Source organism: Lissotriton helveticus, chromosome 3_1 (assembly GCF_964261635.1).
Source record: "Lissotriton helveticus chromosome 3_1, aLisHel1.1, whole genome shotgun sequence".
Taxonomy (NCBI): domain Eukaryota; kingdom Metazoa; phylum Chordata; class Amphibia; order Caudata; family Salamandridae; genus Lissotriton; species Lissotriton helveticus.
The window spans coordinates 1,537,178,994-1,537,194,106 of NC_136061.1; positions in this window are offsets into that span (position 1 = coordinate 1,537,178,994).

Below are 15,113 nucleotides of genomic sequence, written 5' to 3' on the forward strand. Positions count from 1 at the left end.
CAATGTCTGAGGCCACCATACCGAGGACCAGATCGAGGGAGCCTTACCTATCACTAAAACCTCTGTTTTATTGCCGTTAAGTTTAAGGCAATTGTAAGCCATCCATGACGCCAGTTCTTGAAGACACGTTGAGAAATTGATGGCTGCCTCATCAGAATCTTGAGTTAGTGTCACCACCAGTTGTGTGTTGTCAGCATATGACACCACACTGACACCAAACTTCTCTATAATCTCTGCCAGGGGAGTAATGTAGAGATTAAAGAGAGTGGGACAAAGTATGGAGTCCCTGAGGGACGCTTTTGAAGTGGAAGGGTTTCTGCGACACCTGAAAACTGCGGTCATGTAAAAAGGACCCTAACCATTCCGTCGCCCTACCAGCCATGCCTCCTTCCCTTAGGCACTGAAGTAACATTTGATGGACAACAGTGTCAAATGCGGCACTGAGATCTAAAAGGACTAGAGCAACCGTCTGTCCCGCACCTGCATGTCTACAGATGGTTTCAGTAGATAAAAGCAGTGCCGATTCGATAGAATAAGTGGCACGGAAACCTGATTGAGTAGGGTGAAATAGGTTATGGTGATTAATATGAGCTGTCAATTGGGTGTTTACCACCTTCTCCGCTAATTTAGCAAAGTAAGGAAGCAGAGAAATGGGATGAAGATTTTCCAGCTGGCTCATGCTAATGTTCAATTTCTTCTTTAGAGGAATGACGATAGCCTCTTTCCATCTTTTAGGGACAATTGCAGTGGAGAACGAGAGCTCAAGAAGGTGTCTGATTTAAGACTCTAATACAGCTAGACTCCTTATTAGGATCTTAGGAGAGGCCGGATCTCTAGGTGAGCCAGACTTAATGCTGATCTCTTTGAAGATAGTGAAAAGTTCCTTCGAAGAGTTTTCAGCTGTCTCAATCCTGCCACTATAGTGGGTGGCCCGCGCTTTCCTGATCAGAGCATGATATTTTTTTAGACTAAATTTGTATTCAGTTTTCCTAGGCTCATCGAAATTCCTCCTCCAAGCTCTTTCGAGGCGCTTACAGGCTGATTTAGCAATTCTAAGATCATTGCTGAACCACGGGGCGGTTTTAAGTTGGCTACCCGACGCTCTCGAGGACCAAGGAGCCGTGCTCTCCAATGCCTCCAGGATACGTTTATCAAGTGCATCACATGCAGCATTGATATCTGCACCCCCAGGTGGCCCAGAAGGGCCACATTAAAACTAGGCATAGAAAACTTGGCCCATTTCCTCAGCGGTTTTGTGGTACCCAATTTTGTCGATACATCAAACTGGGGCAACATGACCCTAAAGGGGACCACAAAATGATCAGACCACGGGATAGGGACCGGCAGTTCAATTTGTAAAACATCCCAGTTGCAAAGATCGGATCTAATAAATTGCCAAGTTGGTGAGTAGGGAGCGCTGATTTGAGTGTCAATTGTAGGTCAGCCAGTGCCTGGCAGACCTCCTGTGGCCCATTATTTGACAGATCGTCGAAAGGTAGATTCAAATCTCCCAACAACAGCAATTTGCCATAGCGTGAAGCGGGTTGTATTATTTGCTCAATCAGGCTGGGCGCATAACGCGTATCGGGTCCCGGAGGTCGGTCGCTATGATGGAGAAAAAACCTGCTTCACAATCCTCAATCTCCGTGGGTTCTAAAGTGCACTGAATAGAAAGCCTATGTATAATAGCAATTCCTCCTCCCCTATTAGTCGGTCGGTCTACTCTGAAAATACCATAGTTAGGAGGAAGGGCTTCAAGAATATCTGGTGCCAAATCCTCATTTAGCCAGGTCTCAGTGAGGAATAGCACATCAGGCTGGGCATCCCACAAATAATCATAGATTTTAATTTATGTTTCCTCAGGGATCTGCAATTAATCAGAGAGCAGTTAAGCAACTGACCGTCCTCCCTGGTTTTCAAGCATGTCAAAGACATGAATGGGCAGTGGCTGCAGTTATGCCATCGGTTCCCTGCCAAAATGCTGTGTTTGCACTCCTCCATAATGGGGGGCATAATGCAGTGAGCTGTTTGGAGGTGTCCCTACATGCTGATCCTGTACGGGCAGGGGTTCTGGCCCCAGGTTCCGGCCAGTCGTGGACGGGCACAGACGGGATAGCCTTTGGCGTGCCCCTGCGCGCGTCCGCCAAGGCATGCGCAATATGTAGCCCCACTCCCCCCCCAGGCTAGACCGCTAACCTAGCGCCTGGGAAAGCGTAAGTACTAGGCTCAACCTTCCACGCCCTCCGCTCAACTGCACTAGCTGCCGGGACGGATCGGGGTGGGAAGGAGGAACAGCAGAGCACCAGTACCCGCAGGAGAAGTCCAGACACAATTTACCCCCCAAAGGTAACGGGAACCAAGAGAAAAGGGAAAGGGTAATAGAAACAATAAAGCAGGTTGAGAGGTTCATTTATTAAAAACAAGAGTGAAAGTCAAAGTGCAAGTACACAAGTTAAAAGAATAAAGATCACCGTACTGCACGCAAACAGGACTGACAGCCTCTCTCACAAGCTGCCCTTACCGCTGCTCGTCTGCTCAGGCATGCGCAATATGTAGCCACACTCCCCCCCAGACTAGACCGCTAGCCTAGCTCCCTGGGAAAGCGGAAGTACTAGGCTCAACCTTCCATGCCCTCTGCTTAACGGCACTAGCTGCCGCGTCGACCGGGCGGGAAGGAGGAACAGCAGAGCACCAGTACCCGCAGGAGAAGTCAGACATAATTTACCCCCCAAAGGTAACGGGAACCAAGAGAAAAGGGAAAGGGTAATAGATACAATAAAGCAGGTTGAGAGGCTAATTTATTAAAAACATGAGTCAAAGTCAAAGAGCAAGTGCACAAGTTAAAAGAATAAAGATCACCGTACTGCACGCAAACGGGACTGACAGCCTCTCTCACAAGCTGCCCTTGCCGCTGCGCGTCCGCTCAGGCATGCGCAATATGGAGCCCCACTCCCCCTCAGACTAGACCGCTAACCTAGCTCCCTGGGAAACCGGAAGTACTAGGCTCAACCTTCCACGCCATCCGCTCAACGGCACTAGCTGCCACTTCAGACCGGGGTGGGAAGGAGGAACAGCAGAGCACCAGTACCCGCAGGAGAAGTCCAGACACAATTTACCCCCCAAAGGTAACGGGAACCAAGAGAAACAGGAAAGGGTAATAGATACAATAAAGCAGGTTGAGAGGATATTTTTTTTAAAACAAGAGTCAAAGTCAAAGTGCACAAGTTAAAAGAATAAAGATCACCATACTGCACCCAAACGGGACTGACAGCCTCTCTCACAAGCTGGCCTTGCCGCTTTCTTGAAAGTTGAATCTGATGACTAATTTTAATATTATTATTATTATTAGGAGCTTATAAAGCGCACTTATACCCAAGGGCGTCTTGGCGCTGCAAACTGACTCCCTAGAGCACATAAAGATCTAAACCCTGAAAAAACAGGTCTTATGCCCCTTTCTAAAGGAGAGGAGCTCCGACGCATTCCTAAAATGAGTCGGCAGGCTATATCAGGCCTTAGCTGCACTGTAGGAGAAGCTGTTTCCTCCCCAACTGGCCTTTTTTATTCGTGGCACACAACTAGCCTGCTTTCAGCCGAACGCAAGGCTCTCCCTGGCATGTACCATTTAAAACATCTACTCAAAAACAATGCACAGCGCTTTAAATTGTGCTCGTCTTATTACTAATCTGCATCATTCATAATGTCCTATAATCTCCCTGGAATTGCAATCGCTTTAGAAGCCATAGCACCTCTAGTTGAATGAGCACTGCATTGCGACATGTCAATTATGGTCACCTGCATGGTACACCTTACTACCCTGGCGATACATAGAGAAGTCACTGCTATGAAAGATTTCTTTAGTGCAATAGGCAATTGTCTTTCCCCTGGTGATATTAACTCTACCGTCATATTCTAGTATGTCTTCAGACATCAACCTGCCTAGTTTAGCTTTGTCGTGGAAAGCTCGATATGACACCAATCTGGTGTTAGTGTTTGTCCCACTGGCTATTGTAAAGGTTAACCCATCCGGTGTTAAAACCCTACCTGGAATGACCAAGGCCCTGGCATCAAATACTCTAGATACAGGAGATCCTGCATAATAACATAGCCAATTTTGCAGACAATTCCTTCTTGAAGAGGAACTTGTTATCCTGCCAGGAAAAAACACATGTTCAATACCACATTCATGTCCTGGTGTTAAATACTTGCACTCCAGCGGGTTAGACAGAAACATTCCTTTCATCAGTTTATAGACCTACGGGTGTTCAGGTACAATAAGTAGAATGTTTCCTGCCGAGATAGCAAATTTGATGGTATTGACCGTTTTATAAGCCAAGCCTGAATTCACTTTATCCAACAGGAAATTCAGAATGTGGACAGTTCTTGCCCCATCTGATCCAGGTGTTTCTCCAAACACCAACGAGACCAACTTTCACATGCTGATCTAGCTTTTGATTGTACCTTTTGCCCAGGTGTGCCCGATGAAATGTGCAGTGACTTCAGAAAGTTCATTGTTTGTTCATATTCTCTAAAATCCTCCATGCCATCAGATTCCAGTGTCTCCATAGGACCATAGAATGGGGATTGCTGCAGCAGTCCTTCAATATGTGATGACCGGTGAGTCTCTTGGAAGGTTCCATGCCAAGTCCATCAAAATTGGGAACCATGGTTGCGACCCCCAAATCCGAGCCACCAGGATCAGAGTTGCTTTTTGATGTTGGAATTGAGCTGCCACTCTAACAATAATAGCGAAGGTCGAAAAGTATAATTCCAGATAGTAAGACCACTCCTGGAGGAAAGCAAACACCACTGTTGCTCCCGGATCAGGTCTCCAGCAGAAATACACAGTGAGTTGACTATTCAAACTGGAGGTGAAAAGGTCCCTCTTGCACAGTCTCCATTTGTTCATGAAGGCCTTGATGACCCTCTGGTTCATCTTCCAATCACTGGAGTCTGAGCTGTAACTGGAGTTCCAGTCAGTGGCTTGGTTCTGGTGACCCATAAGACATTCCCTTGTCAAGGAGATCTATTTTTCAAGGTAGAAGTGCCATACGTCTTTCATCATTTCTGTGAGGTTCTATGATTTTGTGACTACAAGACGGCTGTCTCTCTCACTGCTGACAGATTGTCCATTTTTAGGAGCATACAGCAGGATAATCTGTTCTTTCTCATGGATCAGATGGTAAAGGAGCCAGCCATTAGTTCCAAACAATTTATGTGACATTTTAGCGCTTTCCCTCATCATCTTCTATTCACTGAGACTCTGCACATGCCCCCTCCCCAACCCCAGAGACTAGCACAGGATTCTGTTATCAGATTCAGTAAGGACCTGAATAGCACTCTAAGCTTTCATATGATCCAATCACCACTTGATCTCCACCCTATCTTCCTGTGTGGAGGATTAGTTGAGAATAGGTCATTCCTCTCCTGAGGTGTACTTGTGTTTTTGAAGATTAAAATATACAAAAAGTCATGGATGGAATACTTGAATTCATCTCAGCCACTGGTAATTACTCAGGGCTGCATTCCAGTCCATTGTTATTTTGCACACCATGCCACCTCAGTTTCGACCCAGCCATATGCAAATCAGTCTTGACCCTGCTCCAATGGGAACAGTCCAGCTTCAAACTGCCAGGCCAGGTCCTCCCTGAACCAGCAACCCTGGAATGGTTTCGCCCTAGTTAGGGCTCATCAGCCAGATGAGCTAGCTTGGTTCGAATGTATAACGTTTGCAACGCATACATTTACAACACATGCATTTACAATGCAGTTTTTATATCGCAATATCCTTTACAATGCATTCTTTTACATCGCATGCCATTACATTGCTTTTTCAGAAACTTCCTTTACAACGCATTCCATTACATCACATTATACCTTTACAACGCATACTATTACAATGCATACCATTACATCACATTTAAGGTAAGTGTTGGCTAGTATTGGGGTAATAATTACTGTTCTAACTCCAGTGAGTGCAACAGTAAGGTAAGTGTTGGATAGTGTAGGGGTAAAAATTACTATTCTAACTCCAGTGAGTGCAACAGTAGGGTGAGTGTTGGATAGTGTAAGGGTACTTTGCATTGTAATGGTATACATTGTAATGACTTGCAATGTAATGCCTGCGTTGTAGTGACATGCATTGTAATGACATGCGTTGTAGTGACATGCGATGTAATGGCTGCGTTGTAATGACAGGAGATGTACAGGATGTTGCGATGTAATGACTGCTATGTAAAGGTAGTGCGATGTAATGACTGATTTGTAAAGATTGTTTCCCGCTTGGTTCCAATGGCAGTGTGCACACATCTGGCCATACCCGTCCCACTCAGGGCAATACATTAAAGTCTACAAAACAAAGTGACGGAAGGAATGCTTTAATTAATCTCAGCCACTGGTAATTAATTGTGCCGCACCCTAGTCCATTGTTATTTGGCAAACCGTGTGGCCAATGAAAGGCCAAACAGTATTGGCAGAAATTCGTAAATCTGCCCATTCCAGAAGAACTGTAGGAACCTTCTGTGAGGAGCGAAAATGATAACCGTTAGATAGATTTCCTTCAAATCAAGTGTGACCATTCAGTCATCTGGAAGAAGAACATCCCTCCATCTTGATATGAGAAAATATGACCCATTCATTGAACTCTTTCAGGGTTATAATGAGTCTGAACCTTTTGCCTTTCTTTTGGCCTAGAAACAGATTGCTCTGAGAAGGAGAGATGAAGTAATGACCTGTAAATTGTCCCTTTGTGTTTCAGCTCCATCACTTAGTTCAGTGTCTGGAGATGAAAGATGCAGAGTTCTGGGCAGAGATGATGGAAATTGTATCCCGTAAAATTCTATTTGGATGCCTTGGGTAATTTCCAGCACCCATGGATCAGACGTAATCTCCCTACTTTTGTCTGTAAACCATCTCAACCACCCCCCTATTTCTACTTGGGAGGAAAGGATAATCCTTACCAGAAAATCCTGCTGGGGCATTTGCTCCTCTTCATTTGCCTCTACCACCCTGCCTCGGTTTGCTCCTATGGAGGGGAAGAAGATCGCTATCTGTCTCCTCCTCTCTGCCGCTGCAGTCAACCTTGAAAGGAGCCTAGTTGCCATGCGTGGCTGGAGGAGGGCCCTTGCCTCTTCCAGCCCCAGTCAAAACCTTCCAGAGAAAAATCTTTTTAGGGAGAATTGGGTTTTATCTAAGGCATAAAAGGTGGCAATGAACTTATGAAGTTGTTTCAACAAAGGATCCCCCAAATAATTTACCCTGGGCAATGGCCCGAGCCTCTCAAGTGGATAAGTCTCCTACCTTTAGGTCTATTTTCTTAAAAGAGGTCTATGTCTTTCAGCAAACAAGGCGCAGTTTGCGTTGTCCACAATGCACGTCTCCCTTTGCACCCATCTGGATACCACGTCTGTGGGCATGGGGTCATCCATGACTTTGACCTCTTCGGCAATTACCACGATCTTCATGAGGGGGCCTGCAAAGTAAAGAAGTTCATCTTGAAAGGCCCTCAATCAATGCCCTTTTTTGGGTCCTTCATATATTTGATGAAGAATGTGCACATTTGGGAGTCAATGTCGGCAGTTGCCATGACCTTACCCTCCAAAGAGGGTCTGGGGCATTCTGTCCTCAATTTCGTCTTGTCTTCTTTATACAGAGGTTGTCTGACCTTTTTGGCGACAGAGTGCACCACAATCCAGAAGGAGGTGGACTGATGCTGATATAGGTGTTCTGCTTTGATATGGATTCAGGGTTCTCGTCTTCTGAGAGCCTCAGTGGAACTGGGTCTGGACGCTGAGGTCTAAGGCTACCAGGATTTGTGATTTTCATCTGTGAAACCAACCCTACCCATGGGATACCCCAGCAAAGGATCACATTTGGTTTGACAGCCTCACCAGAGTTTTTCAGGTAATGCAGTCTCTCGGGAATGAGGGGAGGGTGGGGGTTTAAACATGAACACACTCTTGGCGAAAACTTCACAAAGTTTCTAGAAATCTTCACATCATGCTTCCTATATGCCTTCCTATGGCATAGAACTTCACTGTAAAGTGAGGATTTGTGAGTCAAGGGTACAGGGCTCTACCCTGTAAACTCTGGATTTACAGCTCATAGCTTTTTCAGCTGTTCATAGATTGATCTAAGACTCTAAGGGCTTCTGCCACTGCCAAAGTGAGGGAATTATCCATGCCCCCGGTGATATTATGGTCCGTAGGTGCCATTTGGTCTCTTCCCCTTCTTAGTGTTTGGGTATATTCATGGGCCCTAAAGGACTGTCTTGGTATTTAGTGGGAGACCACCTTTAGTGATGTGTGGGATTTATTGAATAAATTGCCCTTAGGATCTCTGTGGGCTGCACCTCCTCGTAGGTTACCAGTGTAATATATTTCTTTTTTTAATTATTCCTTCCCAGCTACCGAAATACCTCATCACTATCCATATATTATAAAGAGAGAGCCCAAACCTTTGAGGCGGGTAATCTCAGTAACCACAGCACCAATCACAACACCCAATACAGCGTTGGAAAGGGCAGTTGCAGCAGAAGGACATAGGCTATGCAGATGACCACCATATATATTTAAAAGGTAAAAGAACCGTGCCAGCAAAGTAGTCCCTTGTGGGCGTGTCTGCGTTCTGCTGTGGGCGTGTGCTGGGGGCGTGACAAACGCTGGGGGTGTGTGGTACGTTCCGCCCTTCATGCCATGTGAGTCGTAATTGCGCCGCACCAAGGGGCACGCTGGAGGCGTGACACGCTGGGGCCGTGATAAACGCTGTGGGCGTGTGTCAGCGCTGTGGGCGTGTGTCCGCCCTTCATGCCATGTGAAGCGCCAATTATGCAATTGCGCCGCATCAAGGGGCACGCTGGGGGCGTGTGCTACGTTCCGCACTTCATGCCATCTGAGTCGTACATTAATCAGATCGTCTGCTGTGGCCGTGTGCTGGGGGCATCACAAAGGCGTTCACCTCGAAGCGTGGTAAGTAACCATTCGCAAGACTCCCTTGGGGGACTGCCCGTTGTCTCACACACACTGGGGGTGCCGAATGCAGTGTGTGCCTTGGCCTGGGTGCGTCTGAAAGGGCCGAACGCAGTGTGTGGCTTGGCCTGGGTGCGTCTAAAAAGCACTCGGGCCGAAGAGCGTCGGTGTGGGTCATAAAAAAATAAGAACAGCGGAAACAATCATTGAAGACTCACACAATTCTAATTGTTAGACGGTCGCCGCTGGCCCTCAAGCGGGGGCACACGCGACTGAGCGTGTCTGCAGGGACAATGACTGCAGCCTCTCATGTGCGCTGTTACTGAACTATCACATTAAACCAAATTACACGCGCCTGCTAACATCAGCCAGGGCTGTAGCCGGGCTCAGGCGGCGGATCACTACACTAATTACATGCGCCTGCTAACATAAACCAGGGCTGCAGCTGGGCCTCAAGCGGGGGGACACGCGCCTGCTAACATCAACCAGGGCTGCAGCTGGGCCTCAAGCGGGGGAACACGCGAACGACCGTATCTGAATACACACATTACACACATTCTATTTCATACCCGGACAACGTCGGGATGGGCTGCTAGTGCAAAATAAAGAGAGAGGAATTTTATGGAAAGAATTCCCAGAGACCACTGCAAAGAAAAAAAAACGACTATTCCACTCACAAAAGTGCTGAGGAAAGGCTGTCAGGTGCTATGGAACAGCGACATTTAGGGTTAGCAAGAAAGAAAAGCAAGGTTGCACGTTACTGGAAAGAGGGAGAGAAAGGGATGTCACACACAGTTAATACAATACTGGATTGTGTGATTGGTGGACTTATGAATACTTAAATAGTATTTTTCTCAAAAATGGCTGGACAGATTTACACCAAATCACAAAAAGCACGCTTTGTAACTTTCTGCCAAATTTGGCGTATTTCAGTTTAATCCTATTTTATGTATCAGAATGTAAAGTTTCCTATTCTGAAATAACATGATAAATCAGCATTTTGAGATAATACCTTTTTTTTCGTGCATCCCCCCACTTGATGGATCAGTGCGAAAATTTCATTTCCATAAACGAGTAGAGGTGGTAGAATATTTATTTGGGGAAAGTTTCATGTAGATTCATCAAATTGCACCAGTTGTTAGTGAAACAAATGGTTTGGTGTTCCACATACCCCATGGAGATCAGGGTGTGCTCACCCTACCCCTTTATATATTTTTTAATTCATTTGCAGGATTCAGGGATCATGTTCCTGAGTCCTATAATGACTACCACAGCATATTGTTCAGGTTGTGGCTAGCCTAATAGGTTTCATTAGGCCCCGTTAAAGTGACCAATCAGAGCATATCTGGACACCAACAGGCCAGAAATAACTTTTTAACCCCTTCATGACCACTCAAGCACCTCTTTGTAAGAAACTTTCTCAAAAACGACTGAACAGATTGACACCAATGACAAGTACACTTTGTGAGGAAAGTTCTAATTTTTGCCAAATTTGGTGTAATTCTGTGAAGTAATTTTTTCTGTAGCTGATTTAAAACATTACTAGGAAAATTAACATGGAAAGGGAGTCCCCTCCTTTTTCTTGGGTCCCCTGCTTGACAGATCACCCCAAACCTTTTAAAAAAGAAGCTGAGGTGGATGAACATTTTTAGGAAAATGTCATGAAGATTTGTCAAACGACACCAAAGTCATTACCAACAAAAAAACGCTCTTCTTATGCAAGAGACTCTGACCTAACTATAAGTACACAGTGGTGATCACTACTATGTAATATATACTTATATAGATAAATATACATCTAGGGTCCTTGGGGAAGTGCTTTTCTGCCATTGGTCCTACTGAGTGCCATTTTGAATGATTCAGTCCGCAACAGTCATTGGCTGTGTTGCCCTGTGAATGACAGCAGGAGTCTCATCACATGTGCAAATCCACCTGTAAAAGAGTGAGGTTTGTGTCAGGGCTGGTTGGCTAGTCCTCTAGTTTTTAATGTTCTCCTTTTACAGTTCCTTGCATTTCTTTGCCTCTCACTTTATTTAAATATTTCTTAAGGGAATATAATTCTCGCAGGCAGTTCTATCAGGGCAATTTGTTACCGCTCATTTCAGCCGCAGTGTGCAGCATCATCCCACGTGTTCACTTCCTCTAAACCAGGCAGCCATGCTGGAACTTTAAAAACATCAGGCTATGTACATTACCACTGCAGGATGGACACCCACTCCTATGTTTAGTTTCATTATTTCAAGCATATACTTGCCGTGCTTACACTGTAGCATATTTTCTTTTGTCTACTAGTACTCCTCTAATTTACTTTCCATATGTTGTTGAGTTTGTGTGTTTTATTGTGGTTGTGTCAGAGGACGAATGCAACGAGTCAGTGTGTGGATAAATGAATGTGCGAGTGCAAAGGTGAGTAACTGAATGCAGGTATGGTGACTTAATGAGTGCATAAATCGATCAATGACACAAAATGCACTTTCGTTTATAAGCCACACCTATTTTTACTGCCAATGCTTATTTCCATTTTTTTAGGTCTCCCTTCATTTATTTACGTATTACACCATACTGCAGCTCTGCAGGCAGACTTACAGGACCATCCACTTGAGGCTTAATTCATCAGCACAACAAAACTATTGCCAACTTGGCAACCATCTTGAAATTCTATTGTCCATAGTGCATCATTGCTTTACCATTCCAAGATGGCCACCATGTTTAGAAGCACGTTGGCCACCTTGGTTCGTTACAGCAGTGATACAGTATACACTTTAACATTCAAAGACGCTTGCCAGTGAGATATTTACTGAGCGGCCGTTTTGAAATAGTACATAATGTATCATGTTCATTGCTCCAAGACTGCAAAAATATGCTTTTGAGGTGTTTGTATCTGTTTCGTAGCAGCTGGGTAGGTGACTGAATACAAGAATAAATCAGTGATTTAATGAATGCATGTACGAGTGCCACGATGAGTGACACAGTGCATGCATAATGACTTATTGTGAGAACATATGTGTGTTGCATGCTTGTGAGACCTCACTGTGTATTCATTTACCAACCCATTTGTTAATCGGTCGAGCTCAACCCTGGGTAGCTGTTGCTCTGAGCAGCAAGGCCTACACAAAAGGGCAAGTGTACATTATTTAAACCGCAGCACAACAATTGAAGAAGAAATACACGAGACACTCAAGAAATCCAACACCAATTTATAAATACAGACTTTATTATTATGTATTTTTAGACAATACAATGAAAAAGAGGGTGCTTCATATATAGAATTTACAAGGTATAGTAAATATGCTCTTTTTCATTTAACCTTGAACAAGCAATGGCAAATTCAACAAATTTACTACTTAGAAACTTTTTCAAAAAAACACTTTTGGCAAGTGTCCATGCGGTTACTTAAAGTTCCTTTAGGTGTCCAACTCCGGCAGGAAGCCAGTCAGGTCAACCAACAAGGTCCACAGAAGAAACAGTCTCCTCAAAGGTAGAAGCAGTCTTCAGTAAGTTCCAGGCACTTTTATTGCTTTGCTGTAGGCTCCTATGAGGTGGTCCTGATACAATTAATACAGGAGGTTGAAGCTGCTCAAGGATGCTGTAGAAGCAATGCAGTCTTCCTGTGGCTACTCCTCGGTCCATGGGCATGGTGAGGTGGTCCTTGTGAGAAGTTAGCCTGGCATATGATGTCCACTAGTTCTAGTGGGCACCTTGCACCAGTCTAATCGACCCTTATTGATGGTGGTTGTAAAGTCAACCTTATAGAAAGCTATCCTAGTGGTAGCATGAACCAGCAGTCTTCAGGCTAAGACTTCAGTAGGCGAGTTAAGCAAGTTGTTTTACCATATATAATCCCTTCAGTACCAAATGAAAGGACACCACTCAAGGTATATATCAAATATATATGTATTTAATCTAAACACAACCCCTCTGCACTCTTTAAGAGGTCAGAGGTCAAAATACAATACAAGTCACACAGTTAATATACGATATGTTGCACAGTATACGTTATGCACTAGGGGCCTCACAAACCATATACTAAGAAAGTGGTGTAAGTACCACGTGAGAGTTAGAAAGCAGGCCTAGGGCCTGTGGAATCACTGGGGCTACACTAAACAACCAAAGGTTAGGAAGTAGGAGGCCCACGGGAGACTCGTGCAGTGTCTAAACACAGGCGCGGGTTACCATTGACTTTCTATGGAGTTCGTAAAAGTTACAAATATGCAATTTAAGGACACTTCCGGATGGGCTAGGATGGAACCCTTTTAAACTAGGACACTTCGAGAGTCAAGACCCACGTGAGCACCGGACTACTCGTGTTACCTCACCCAGGGAAGCCGGGTGCATAGGTGTCTTTTCTATAGATAGCTGCAAAGAAGTGCTGCAGGCGACCAGAGGAAATGTGTCCGGGTGGATCCAAGGGTGGATCCGAGATGTGAAGAACCTGAAAGCAGAGGGGACAGAGTCTGGGTCACTAGCCAGTGACCAGGAAGGAACCAGGCGATGTCGGGTGCTTGAAGGTGTAGAAGGTGAGTTTGTCTCTTCAGCCACGAGGTCAGGGGGCATAAACAATGACCAGGCACTGGATTCTAACTGTGCTATGATGGATCTAGATGACTGCGGTGTCGGTATCTGGATTGGATCCAACAAGCCTTGGCAACCGTAACCCACGATGGATGTCAAGATTGGCTCTGTTGCAGACCAGCAAGGTCTGTTGCACTTCTCCTTTTCAGGGAAGCTGGAGCAAGCCTGGAGCAACTAGGAAAGCACGTTAGATTCAAGATGGCTTCTTCAGGGGGCTCACTAGCCAATGGGCAAGGAACCAGGAAGATGTGTTGAGCTCAAATGCAAACGCGGGGCACACGGGACACTTGCGGAGTGTGGGGGCCTGGGCTTTGGTGCAAACGGTGATTGAGGCTGAGGCTTCTTGTTCCCCAATGCACAACTTACTGAATCTTCAGGAAAGGAGTGCAGGTAGCAAAATGCAGGATGTCCAAGATGCCGGTCCCACGTCTCTCGTGTCCGCCACGGGGTCTCAGCTTTGCTGTGGATGTGGGTCGGGGTCAGAGAAATCTGGAAGTCCAGTTCTTGAGTCGCAGAGTCTTCGGGTTCTGACGCGAGCCTTCAAACTGCAGACCGGCGAAATTGCTGTTGGTGCCTGTTTGCACAGGGTGGTCACTCCTTGACCACAAGGGAGATGTCTTCCGTCTTCCAGTCAGAATGGAATTTCGAAGGTCCAAGATATGTCTTTCAAAGATTCCTCCAGGATAATCTAAAGTCCTAGGGACACAGCTCCTATACTTATACTAAGAATGGGGGCTGGATTACCTGACTAGGTCCCTCCTATGGGTGGACTTGAGAAGGGGGTGGTTACACCCCTTTCCCTTTGTCCAGTTTCGCGCCAGAGCAGGGCTGGAGTGCCCCAGCAACTGGTTTGAACCGGGCAATGCATGGAGCACCTTGTGTGCCCCAGGCAGTGTCTAGAAAAGCATCTGCTGATGCAGCCCTCCCTGCCCCAATATACAAAACCCTATCTGGGGAGGTGCTGGCACCTTCCTGGACAGGAAACCTATTGTCCAGGCCTCTCCTGCCGGAGTTTCGTCCAGCAGCACGAGGTCAGACTTGTGTCTGTGGCAACAGCATCCATTTTGTGATGCTGAGGCTCTGTTTAACTTTACCCGGGTAAAGCAGTAATTACATGTCTTGTCCCTCTAGAAGGGTGGAATGCTACCCCCGCCACCAGGACTGGCGGGGGGTAGTATTCCAAAGTGTTTGACATCTTACACGACATGTTTTGATAAAGCCAAACCAAAGTTAGCATTAACTGCGTGGATTATAATGCACTTAAGAGTATATGGTATGGCTATATCATAGAACATTTATAAGGAGATGGTTCCGAAAGCTGCAGAGGGGCGCAGCTCATGCTAGAGCACCCTCTCACATAAAACCAAGCACTCTGCCTCCAGGATTGTCGGGGCCTACCATAGGAGTGGCTTATAGGTGTATATGTGTCTATATATAAAGGTAGGTATAGGGATACTATATCTAAGTAAGGGGTGATTACACCACCTTACCCAGGCTGTGTGAACAGACCTGTGGTGTCAGTTTGGAAGGCAAACCAGGGGTGGTACAATACATGCTGAAGCCCCTGGTAGGCCTAAG